The sequence below is a fragment of the Macrosteles quadrilineatus genome, unplaced genomic scaffold (assembly GCF_028750875.1).
Source record: "Macrosteles quadrilineatus isolate MER2022 unplaced genomic scaffold, UCM_ALF_1.0 Scaffold_2__2_contigs__length_208266976, whole genome shotgun sequence".
NCBI classification, from domain to species: domain Eukaryota; kingdom Metazoa; phylum Arthropoda; class Insecta; order Hemiptera; family Cicadellidae; genus Macrosteles; species Macrosteles quadrilineatus.
Window position 1 is genome coordinate 152,263,860 of NW_026542595.1, and position 12,884 is coordinate 152,276,743.

General features: G+C 32.7%; 1 protein-coding gene across 4 annotated transcripts in view; it reads left to right on the forward strand.

Moving 5' to 3' along the window:
• LOC128985619 (uncharacterized) overlaps window positions 1–12,884 on the forward strand; it is a 110,501-nt gene that overhangs the window by 13,220 nt on the left and 84,397 nt on the right. The gene's annotated exons all lie outside the window — the stretch shown is intronic.

Here is a 12,884-nt window from a genome sequence, read left to right on the forward strand (position 1 = left end):
TTCCCATTGCGATTAGCTTTTAATATTACTTATTATTAAAGCAAAGAACAAGGCCGAACCTAAACAAAAGTTGGCATTTATTTGAAGAAAAAAAACAGTGTTTACCCATGGTCAACTTCATGTTGCTTTTAGCCAGGTAAAGCGGTCAGATGATGTTAAAATAGTACTAGAACCAAATAAGTATAGAATCAAAGAATCAAGTACAGAACCAAGTATAGAATCAAATAAAGACGAAGGAATCAACCAAAATGGATACCATACAACAAATGTTGTTTTCAAAGAGATTTTGTTATAAACAAAATGCAATATTTTTCTGTCATTGTAATTAGCATTTTACAATCTGGAGGATGACATTATCTCCATGTGTTTAATCTAAGTGAATTTGTCTATATTCAAAGAGATTTATATATATTTAATTAATAGTCATGAAGATTATAATTGAAAATGATCCTTAGTTGTATTTATGATTAGAAAGTTTTTATAATACCGCATGAAAAGTCTTTTGGAACTTTTATTTTAAACAGAGCAGACAACAAAATGCATTATGCAGGTATGTAATAATTATAATACATATTATAATATACAAAAATGATAAACAATAATTCAAGTTGACCCAATGGAGATCAACCCAATGGTTCAAGGTTCAACCCATGAGACAAAATATATATACATATATAGGGGCTATTGCCCCTAAAAGCCACTAGTGCTCAATAACTATACAAGTGCTAAATGAGCTTTAGTCAATCATGTTTGCGTTGAAATATTTTAGGAATAAAAATGAATTACAGACCTAATTATTTTAGAAGACTGAGACAATCAAACAAATTGAAGGGTTCCTAAAATTTTTAATATGTAATGCCTTGAAACTGCAAAGAAAATTTAATTATATACCCAATAATATGGGTTTAAACTCATAAAAGTCGAAGATTAATATTCCCTTTTTGTCGTTCAACATTTTCCTACCTACCTATGTTTTTATTTTCATTTTACTGTTTCAAAACAAATTCACCGGCTTTCTAAAAGTCTATCAACTTAGAAAGTCCAAAAACTTTAAGTGACTTTATAATTATTGCTTTGTCCACCTGAGGCTTTACAAATGTAATGTAGTATGTAATATATATACTAATACCCCCGCCGCAGCAAACCTGCAGACTAAGCGAATTTCAACTTGTCTGATTACTATTTTACTAAAATATTTCCATAAATAAGACATATTATTCCCTATTTAAATAACATTAGATTTAACAAGTGCTTAGGTTTGCTGCTACGGGGAAGGTAAAAAGTGTTTTTTGACCATACATCTATAGTATAGGATGAAATAAATAAATTTGCCAAATTTGATCAATATATACCCATAAACAAGTAAACTACAACAATTTTCATTTTCTCCATAAGAATAACATGGGAATTTTTAATTACACAATTTTTGAATATTCTCCATGACCGTTAGGCATACAACAGCGCTTCAATATACTAAATTATTTCTTTTTTTAAGCTCTACAAAACGTTTTAGAAAGAAATCGCAAAATATTTTGTTTTTAGGTTCAAAAATGGGAAAAACCCATTTTTACCCCATAAAACCCCCCCATAATCCCCGTTCCCATGGTCCGATTATGCTGGATCGCGAACTCGTTCGAATAAACGTAGGTTTACACGTTTGTACCAAATTTCATCAAAATCGGATCATTTTTGCTCAAGTTATCGCGCTAACGGACATATATATATATATATATAAATATATATATATATATATATATGAATTTGAACGGATGGTGTTTTTGGCCTCTAGGGACCTCAAAATGAAATATTAGATCGGTCCTGGGTCCAGGTCTTACCATGAGTACTACGGTAATAGCTTATTCCCTATATGGGAAATTCGCTAAAAACTATGAAAAATCAAATAAGAGGGCTATATAAATAAACATTAAACATTAATAAACTTAGTACCTAAGTAAAAATTATTTATTAAAATATTTACTAATTATTAATTTCAATAAATAATTTTTACTTGGGTACTAAACTAAATAGTATATATATTTAGGATTAGAACACCAAACAGAAGGTTAGGTACAATGTATGTGTTTTGTAATTTTAAAGAGGCAATTTAGCCGTCATAGTTCCATAGTTGGGTACAGTATTACCTTATCCAGTGGCTCGATCCTGTAACCTTGAAATGTCAAGAGATCCTCTAGTAGTTGGCCATGGCTTCTCTGTAACAAGTCTGTTTGCCTTGGAACTGTCATTTATGTTTTTCAATTAATACCTCCGTTTCAGCACACCTGCATACTATGTGATAGAAAACCTGTAATTTTAAATCAATTTGCTGCTGTGGGTTTTTTAAATTTTGGGCATACAGTTTTTATACCTTAACAACATTTTTCTTAAACAGACTTTAAAATTTTTTTTTAAAAGTTGTTGAATACATTCAAGTTAATGAATACATTGCTAATTTGTGAATCTCACGTGTGTAACATGTTAATTTCTGTAGGGTTTAAACCGAATCCCCATTCAAACATTAGGCTAATATTATTATTTTTTACAACTTCAAAAAGGAACAAATTATCTTCCCCGGTTAATTTCATTGTTGACGTTTGATTGTTGAAAGAAAACCCAGAGTGGGAAAAATACAGTAAATAAGTAGGTAAAATAAAACTTATCATTTAAATTTACGTATAACAAGTTGTTATATTATATTCCAATTGAGATGAGGACGCTAGGTGCGTGTTTAACCCCAAATATGAGTGAAGGATGAATGTAGAATGGTGTGGTGTGATATTATTATGTGTAGTTTTGTTACTGACTAAGATCAGGCTGTTTAAAGCCCCAATGTTCAGGAACAGCTGGGTCCAGTTTCAAACCTACAAGAGACTTTTCTAAAGGATCGATACTACAACAACCCTTTGATTAGGCAAGCACTATGACCACTTGTCTACACAGCCAGGCAGTTTCATTAAAAAATTAAAATACTACGGTATTCATAGTCTTTAGCCAAAAATATGGCACTTTTCTTCATAGTTTGCTATCGTAAACGTGTTCAAAAACGTTGTGGTTTAATATGTTCCATTATAAGATGTTAAACATCGTAGCCTAGGATGTGGTGGCAAGATATTAATTGTGGTTGTTTAGCCTTTGTTATGTCTCAATGCAAAGTCAGTGATGATAGTCTCCAAAAATAAAATGTGTATTTAAAAACTAATTGTTTTCTGTCTTAAATAATAATAAACAAACTTTGATATTGTCATTAGGCCTACTAAAAAAACAAAAAAAAAATGGACAGTGTAGCTGCTACAATTGTTTAATAAGTTCAATTTAATTTTTTTAAGTTTTTGAAGGGATACGGTTTTAATATCTCAAAAAAAAAAAAAAAAATTGAACCGTTTGACATTTTACTTAGCCTACTTCTTGTATGATAAAAACACTTGTAAGTTTACTAACCCGTTTTCATAATTATATTATTTTTAACTCTGGTTTCAGTTATTTTTAATCTCAATAATATGTTTTTAAATTTTGTAGACATACAACTCTATAGGCCTAAACAGTACTTTCTGACACTAACTTGCGCAAGTGTATAAGCAAACATAACGGATTCTATTTAAGTATAGGTTTGAGGTATATTTTATCTAACACTTTCCTCATAAAGAATGCAAGGCCATTGCCAATGTCAAAGTTCGATTGAAAGGTTTCATAACAAATAACTGTGTCACTGGGTTGTGAATACTCAATGTTTTCCTTCTTCCGGCTTGAGGAATTCCCTCCGCCATTGTGACTTTTCCTTGTACTGTTTTACCGTATTGTTTTACCCACTTTATTTATGATTTTTGTTAGTTTTATTTATATTTTGCTTTTTGATTGAACAAGTAATTTAAAAAACACCTTCTTGTTCCACATTAGCTCATGCTGTTCCAACTCTTCCTTAGTTGATCTTAGGTTTTATTTGTACAAATATAAATAAAACACAATGTATAACAGTATCCAAAGATATACCAATGACACTGCAAACAACTAACATGTTTTTATATGGGGAAAACATGTTTTAGCTGATAACTCGAAAACTAAAAGAGTTACGGGTAAGGTTTAAATTTGAAAGTTGCTTGGAATTGTCATACATTTAAAATTAGTACCGAGAGACAATAAATCATTTATCAAACAAGTTGATTATTGAATCAAAATTTTTTCAAACCTTCTCATTGCCCAGTAGCATTTGGATAATATCGTTTATTTTTCCAGTTTCAGTATTAAGTGTAGCAAGGATAGCACGGTATTTCAAATTTTTGAATATTTTCCGCTTGCAATGTGGGTGTATAATGCTTATAATATGAAATAAAACATCAGTAATCCGCCAACATGGCTTTATAGATTTAAAGAATTTCAGACCTCAATGCGCTGACGTTGTAGAGCAGCGACTCGTCGAGGCTCCTGTTCAAGATGATCGGCCTGTTGTTCATCATATTACTCTATTTTACTACTTTCTAAACCAATTGATTTCATTCCACATTAAGTTGAGTAAACAGCTGTTTGCTCTCCTCACTCAGTCCTAAGCCCACATACGGTCCCGTCCAGACCACGCCAAATTACCAAATTTTAATTTTCGTTTTACCACCAGCCACTAAGGAATCTCTCAGACAAAAACTGATTGCATTTTTGGATTCAGCGTAAAAAAACTGCAAGTAGACAGCTAAAAATTACATCCTATCCCAATGTAGACTTAATAATTGCCTACTATTCTTTAAAACGTTTAGTCCAAAATAACCAATACAGTTATTTTTTTTTACTCATAAAATCAAAATGATGACAGTAAAAACAACCTGTAACAGCTGTTTTTGTTAACTGCCGCTACAAAAAGGTGTTTCTGATAACATGGGCACTTTCAATGGCTGTAGGGCAGAAACCAATCCAAATATATATAAAAATACCCCCGCCGCAGCAAACCTGCCGTCTACGCAAATTTTCGTTTGGCTGAATTGATTTTCAATTGATCTATTTAAATAACTTTAGGTTTAACAAGTACCTAGGTTTGCTGCTACAAGGAAACTAATAAAGTGTGTTTTTAGTAAAATATTGATAGCTTACTAAAGAATAAATAAATTTGCCAAGTTTGATCAAAATATATCCATAAACAAGCAAACTACAACATTTTACAATATTCTCCATAAGAATAACATGGGAATTTAAATTTACCATTTTTTTAATTTTCTCCGTAACCAATAACCGAACAAAAACACTTTGATATGTTTGTTTTTTTAAGCTCTTTAAGTTATAGAAAAATTGGGAAATGTTGTGTTTTGAGGGTCAAAAGTGAGAAAAACAAATTTTTACCCCAAAAAACCCCCCATAAAACCCTGTTCCCATGGTCTGATCATGCTTCCGCCTTACACCTTCAAACCAAATTTCATCAAAATCGGACTCGTGTTCACGGACACACACATATATATAAATATATAAATATATATATATACATACATTTATAAAAATTTGAACGGATGGTGTTTTTGGCCTCTGAGAACATCAAAATGAAAAAGTAAATCGGTCCCGGGCCTAAGTCTTACCATGATACCTACGGTAATAGCTACTTCCCTATAGGGAAATTCGCTAAAAAAACAAAAACAAAAAATCCTCAGACGAAAATAAAAGTTTGACCGTACAGGCGCTTGCTTTAGAATTTAGAGTATAGGACATTTAGGAATGCTATTAGAAACTTGCGAGTTTTGACTGTGTAAATATTTTCAATAAATAATTAATTTTGTATTAGCCTATTTTTATTTAATTGTAAATGGCCTATTGCATATAAAATTAAAATAAAAAAAACTCAAAGAAACTGGCCCATTTTAACTATAGTAGAGATATCTTTGTTTGTTTTCAAGACAAATATAGGGTATTCCAAATAGGATAACATATTTGTACATAAACAAATAATAAAAGTCAAGTTCTGATTCCACCTACTTTTTTCAAAATATTAATATGATATTATATTATGTATCATCATTATGATTTTATATGTTTGCATTTGACAATAATTGTGATCGATTTGAACTATTGAACCCCTATTTTTTTGTACATTATGTATCCAAAAACATTAAACATAAATAATTTTTACAGTTATTCCTTGGAGTTGGTTTGTTGGGGAAAATCTTCATTTCATTATTGTGGGACCAACGGTTTGTCTGAAATCAATAGTGAACGGGACACCTTGCGTGTTTTACCCTATAGGATGTATGTATACAGTATATACTGCAAATTTTAACGATAGTGTTTTTGGCCTTAAGGACATAACAATGAAAAAGTAAATCGGTCCTGGGTCTAGGTCTAACTACCGTGCTACCTACGGTAATAGCTACTTCCCTAAAGGGAAATTCGCTAAAAATGGCACAACTGGCCCATATAGATGGAATGTCTACTTCAGTATCCAATAGTCAATGCGGGTAAATTACATATTTTTGGTTTTAGAGCACTTGGATTACCACTATAGTACATAATTAGTCCATAAGTCGCTGTGGTAATATATCCATTATCTTAAGGAAATGTAGAATCCCATGACTAACGGAAGACGGAAAACCTTCATTGTATAATCTTATGACGGAAAATTAGGAATTAATGTACTTCATTACTAGATGATGTAATAATACACTTATCTTTGTGATAGCCTATGATGGTGCAGTGACTTTGACTTGAGTAATATGCAAAGATAAATAAACCACCACCTTTGGTTTGGACTTGGATCATTGGATACATTTCCTTGAGTCAAATTTTTGGTAACCTTCACATATCTTGAAGACAAAAAAAAATCGTTCACTAAAATATTTGAAATCTTCTTATAGTCGTGCAAGTAATCTTAAAGGTCAAGAACTTTTTATTTTAAAAACAAGTATACTCTTTTCTTAAGTTAAATTTGGTTGATAATTTTTTGATCTAGTCTTTTTGTTTATTACGTTTTTTGTTGTACACATTATAAAGGTTTTTATCTTGGCCTAAATAATATTAACGTTTGTGCTCGGTAAAATTAGATAAACAGTATATTTCAGCAGTAAGGTGTAAAGTGACTCTTTTCGACCCGAGCTTAGATTTAAAATGATCATGTTTGAAAAGGCACTTTTTGCCCGTGTAAATGAACTAAACTAAATCGTCATAGTGTACCATGATTATAAAGCGTACTAAGCTACGAAATGAAAATACATTTAATAAAAAAAATAACAGATGTATTCTTTCTGTTTTTTAATTTTGCTATTGTAAAACAGCAGCTGGTAGGAAAGTTTTTAATTATTCCGTCTAATATGGTCAGTGCAGGGCCAAGTACCAGTTGAATAAAAACTTGGATTAGGGTCATTTTACCACATGAGGCTTGGCGGTGCGAGTGCCAGCCAGGTATCAGTGACCGGTTCCACGGTGATGTGATAATGATAATGATAATGATAAATGGTCTTTATTCAGCAAGCGTTTTTCAGATATTTACAATTCTGCTTTACAAAACAACTCTTGTCATTAACCTACTTAAACTATAAATAAAAACAATCAATCAAACAATCTAAAAACAATATAAATAATCAATCTTCTCTCTGTGGTGATACAATGTAAAAACATCAATGATAGCGATCTTTAATAACAAGCTATAAAAATAATCTATAATACAATCCATAAAACAGTCTATAAAATCAATCTATAATTTAACAATCTTAAAACTATCCAAAAATCAACTATGTACAACAACAATAGTTTGTAGCAAAGAACTTAAAACTCACCCAAATATGCTTTTAATCTTTTTTTGAATGAGTTAAGAGTGTTGGCCCCCTTTACCTGATTAGGGAGAGCATTATACAAGGCGGGACCGAAGTATGAGAAGGCGCACCTCCCCACCTCATGCCTGACTCTGCGAAAGTGTAACAACTTGTTCTGCCTCGTGCTGCGGGCAGAGACATCTCGACGAGACAGAAGTCTCTCACACAGGTACTCAGGCTGGCCGAGCTCTATAGCTTTACGTATCAGGCTGCAGGTTAGGTATATACAAGTTTTATTTATCTGCATAATTTGCGCAGCGTTTCTGTACGGAGTTATGTGATCTCTTTTTGTACAATTGAAAATAAACCTAAGTGATGAGTTTTGTAGTCGTTGGATTTTATTCAGGTCGCCTTTTGTAATGCTGTTTCCGTAAGCCGGAAGACAATAATCAAAAACAGACAGTACTAGGGCCCTTACAATTTTTATTTTGGCATTTTCAGGTAAAATTGTTTTTAATCTATATAGACCTCGCAGCCGGCCAAGGGCTCGCTGACACATGAGGTTTACATGGTCAGATAGCGTCAGGTCTTCATCAACAATTAATCCAAGCATTTTCAATTTGTTGCATATATTTATGGCCTTTCCATTTATTTCTATCTGTCCGCCATTGCCTTGTTTAATTTCTTGTAAAGTATCTAAGGGTGCAATATGGAGAACTGAACATTTCTCTTCATTCAGTTTCAATCCATGGCTCTTTGACCAGCCAGAGATCGCATTCAGCTCATCATTAATGGCATCAAAGGCCTTTGCGTAAGAGGCTTTATCATAAGATATTCGAATCTGACAATCATCTGCATATAAATGTAAATTGCTAGTTTTCACAACACTTGTAATGTCAGCAGTGTAGATGTTGTAGAATATAGGTCCTAAGCATGTTCCTTGGGGAATTCCTCTTTCTTTTGACAGGGGAGCTGATATTTCATCGATGATTTTTGTTACCTGACTTCTATTTTTGTGGTACGATTCGACCCAATTCACTGCTGACTCATCAAATCCGAAATAGTGTAGTTTTGCTAACAACAATTTGTGAGATATTGAATCAAATGCCTGGGAATAATCCAACATGACTACAGAGCTGCATTTACTAACATCATTCATTTCAAAGAGATCACTCATGATATTTAAAAGGGAAGTGCAAGTGCTATAGTTTTTCCTGAAGCCTGATTGTTGTTTTGGTAAAATGTGTTCTGTTTCAATAAATTCAGTAATTTGTTTTACTACAATTTTCTCTAAGATTTTAGATAACGTTGGTAGTACAGATATAGGCCTTAGATGATCTACATTCGTCGGGTGTTTAGTTTTGGGCAATGGGCTTACAATACTTTGTTTCCAAGCATCTGGAAATAACCCGGTATTCAGTGACTGATTGATCAAATGGGTGATTGCTTCAAGGCAGAACGGACTCGTTGATTTAATCATGAAAATATCTATGCCATCATTTCCTTTTGCTTTTGAGCTTATACTGTTAATTGCATGTTTTACCTCCAGGTCCGTTACATTGACAAATTTAAATGCTTTAATGTCATTCATTCTGTTGCCTCTATAATACTCAATCACGTTTTGATCTGGGCTAAAATTAGATCCCATGTCAATAAAATGCTTATTAATCTCATTGATGCTTGCAAAAGAATAATCATTTAGTTTACTATCCTCACCCCCTATACTGCAACTTCGTATGACTGACCAGAACTCATTTGGTTTTTTTGAATCATTCAGGGTTTTTATGTAATATGACTTCTTCGCTTTGTGTACTAATACATTTAAATGGTTTCTAATCGGTTTGTACTGCTCCCAATCACAGCTATCTTTAGTTTTCCAATACTTCCTCCTTAATTGATTTTTTATCTTTGATAATTCGTTTATTTCAGTAGTTCTCCATGGCGATTTTTTCTTTTTAACACGCCTATGCACTATGGGAGCATGTTTATCAAAAATTATCCTTATATTTTGAGAGATGAATTGTTCAATTTCATTCACATTTAAAATTTGTTTAACACATTCCCAGTCCACTGCCGCCATATCTCTTACTGCACTTGCAATGTCAAATTTTGAAAAGTCTCTGTATGATACCATTTTAGTTTTCATTTCATTCAGTTCAAACTCAATGCAGCCATGAATCATTTTGTGGTCAGTTATTTTAACTCCCCTATGGTCTCTTATGTTTGAGGTATCAATCACTCCACATCTAATTATTTTTGTGGTTTTTCGACGATGACGTGGTCTATAAGAGTGGATGACTCGGCAGTGACCCTGGTAGGCTCGTTTATCAGTTGGACTGTATTTGTACTTTGCAAGAGGCGTCTCATGTACTTGGCATCACTACGATCAGACAATAGGTCAATGTTTGTGTCGCCTAACAATATCACATTATCGACCTCAACTGCAAGATCGATAAAAGCAGCGTTAAACAATGTTTCTAGGGTTGTGTACTTTGCATCAGGAGGCCTTGATGTGGGTGGAAAGATCGATCAGGGGCAGGGGAAGAATTAGCAAAACTTGTTTGAGGGATTAAATGAAACTGTTCTAACCTAACCAAAATTGCTGATTATAAAAAAAAATGAACGAATGTTTACTAATCGAATCGATATTTTCAATCGCTATTAAGATAGCCCAGTTAAGAAACTGTACCCGGTCTCCGTTACACCCTGCGTTTACATCTTGCCAAGGCTATGACCCCTGCGGCAAAACATATTATGGCACTCGCTCCGCTTCCCTATTATGATTGTGTTTCAGTCCATTATAATGCCGATAGCTAATGTCGAACTATTGATTTATCAATGTCTCGAATTTCTTGGGCTTTCAGAACAATAGTCAAGTAAACATTGTGACTATGATATTCCATTTTACGTGTATATATATAATAATGTTCTTGATGGTTATTTTTATCTGACGAGGTCTATTGTAATTTGTAATATTCTTTAACGACCAATAAATACTTGATTAGGCCTACTTGATTACTTGATTACTACCTTAGCGGCTTTAAGGCCTACAAAACATCTTAACAAGTAATATAAACCAATTTATGAAAGGCTTCTGCTCTTAATGCTAAGCAAGTACATTGTGTACTAACTATTAAATAACTTTATTAAGTTGTAAAATTTTGGTTTTCTTCATTTTAATTTTTTTGTACAACTCAACCATATTTCGGGGATTAATCAATTGTTTATATGTTGTTTGTGCTGCAAAGTTACTAGTGCATTTTGAACATGAATCTCTTGACATTAATAATTAATGTCTTATCAAAGCATGTAAGTTGAGACACATAATAAATGTAGACATTATTACAGAATAAAGCCACAATAGACTTTCTTTATTTCTTTACACTGTCTATTCTTTATTTTGTGGTTGAGCTCAGTATTACTTTTATTTTTGATTTGTTTATTTATCAACCTTCCGTCGATATGAAACAAATAAAAATATTAGTGTGGTAACAATATGAGAATCCGTAAAAATCTACTTTCGGAAGGTCTAGATTAGATAAAGTCTAGGTTAGATTTTTTGTTTAAACTAAAGCTATCGTCTAATACGATAACCTATTATCTAACTGTTGCAGCAGCTTTATTATCCTAGCAGTATCGCGTAATAGTTTCCCCACTAATACTAATTTATCATGCAAGACAGCGATGCACAGATCAGTGTTTCCCGCTCATATTGTCGGGAGTTCCCGCGTAAACCCCGCCCGTGCCAAAACTTTCAGCTGATATTCAAGAATTCCCCGCTATCTTACTTTCCTTTATATCCTTTGAACTTCGTTTTCCTCGGTGATCATTTAGCTTAATGATTTGTATTTTTATTAATATAAGTTTCAATGCGGCATTGTTTTGTTTGTAGGACTTGTAGCTTATGTTAAGATGTGTTCTCTGAATCGAGTACTTTCTTCAGTTAAACGTTCAAAGTAATTTTATTATTTGAAAAATATCCTTTCTTCAACTACCGAAATTATAGATTTTTATTGTTTTATCGTCCTTTCAGTAGGCTATTCCTTTTACCTGATTATATTTTTGTATTAATAAATCTATACATTTTTGTCAAAGTCCTTTCATGTTTTTTTTCATATTTGCTTGCCTTTATGCTTTACCGTATGAACAATTTCAGTTAAGAATATAATGCCGATCAGTGCAACGATAGTGAAGTGACGAACTTTGTGTTGCAATGCAACTCAAATTTGCCAACGTAAGTTGAATTGCTTATTTTCAGCCAGAAAGTAGCTTTCAGACTGTCTTTTGTTTCTAGACACCAAACGTGACGCGTGCGCAATTAAACTTAAATGGCAATCATTTTTGTGTACTGTTTAGTATACTTCTCATCCGATCGTAACATTATAACGTGTTGTTTTAAAGTTGTAAAAATAACTGTAAATAAAAAGAAAACATTTAAAACTACCATGCACATACTTTAACTTTTCCTTGGACATTGGACACATGGATTTATTGGTCCATGATGGATAAATATGAGTGTTTCCAATCTATGGTATAATACATGTAACATAATCGAAATTTGGACAGTTTTTTCCCAACGATCGTATGAACCCACTGGTTTTGTTTAAAAATAGATAAACCTCGCCTTTAGAATCCAAAAGATGTATTATTTTTTCTGTCATGCTTTACTATTTGAGGAAAACTGGTGCTCAAGATATGTTAACAGTCCGTCGTCTAGTGTTGAGGAAATGGCCGCGTACATGTAGCCCTATAGCAAACTTGTCTGACCGATATAAATAATTTCCTCAGGGCGCCATTTGTTATTCTTCTCTCAGACTGTGGTGAGGATCGTCAGCCTACATTGATAGAAACAATTACGAAACCGAATCATTTGAATAGGGTTTGATTTTTTCAAAACTTTACGAAATAGAAACAGTAATTTATTAGAAGACAATACATTCTCCCTGTTTCCTGTTCTTTACACCTATGAATCATGGAAATATTGACTTCTCTTACATTACAATTACTTTTTTATGTATGATTCTACCTATAATCATGGAGGGTGCTAGCTTATAAAGATAATTTATCTGATTGTAGGTTCTTTTAACATTGCAAAGCATAGCTAAAACTTCTAGTATAGGTATGAAATACTGTTGAGCTGTTGAAGTTTTGTTTCGAGCAAGATACAATTTGCCA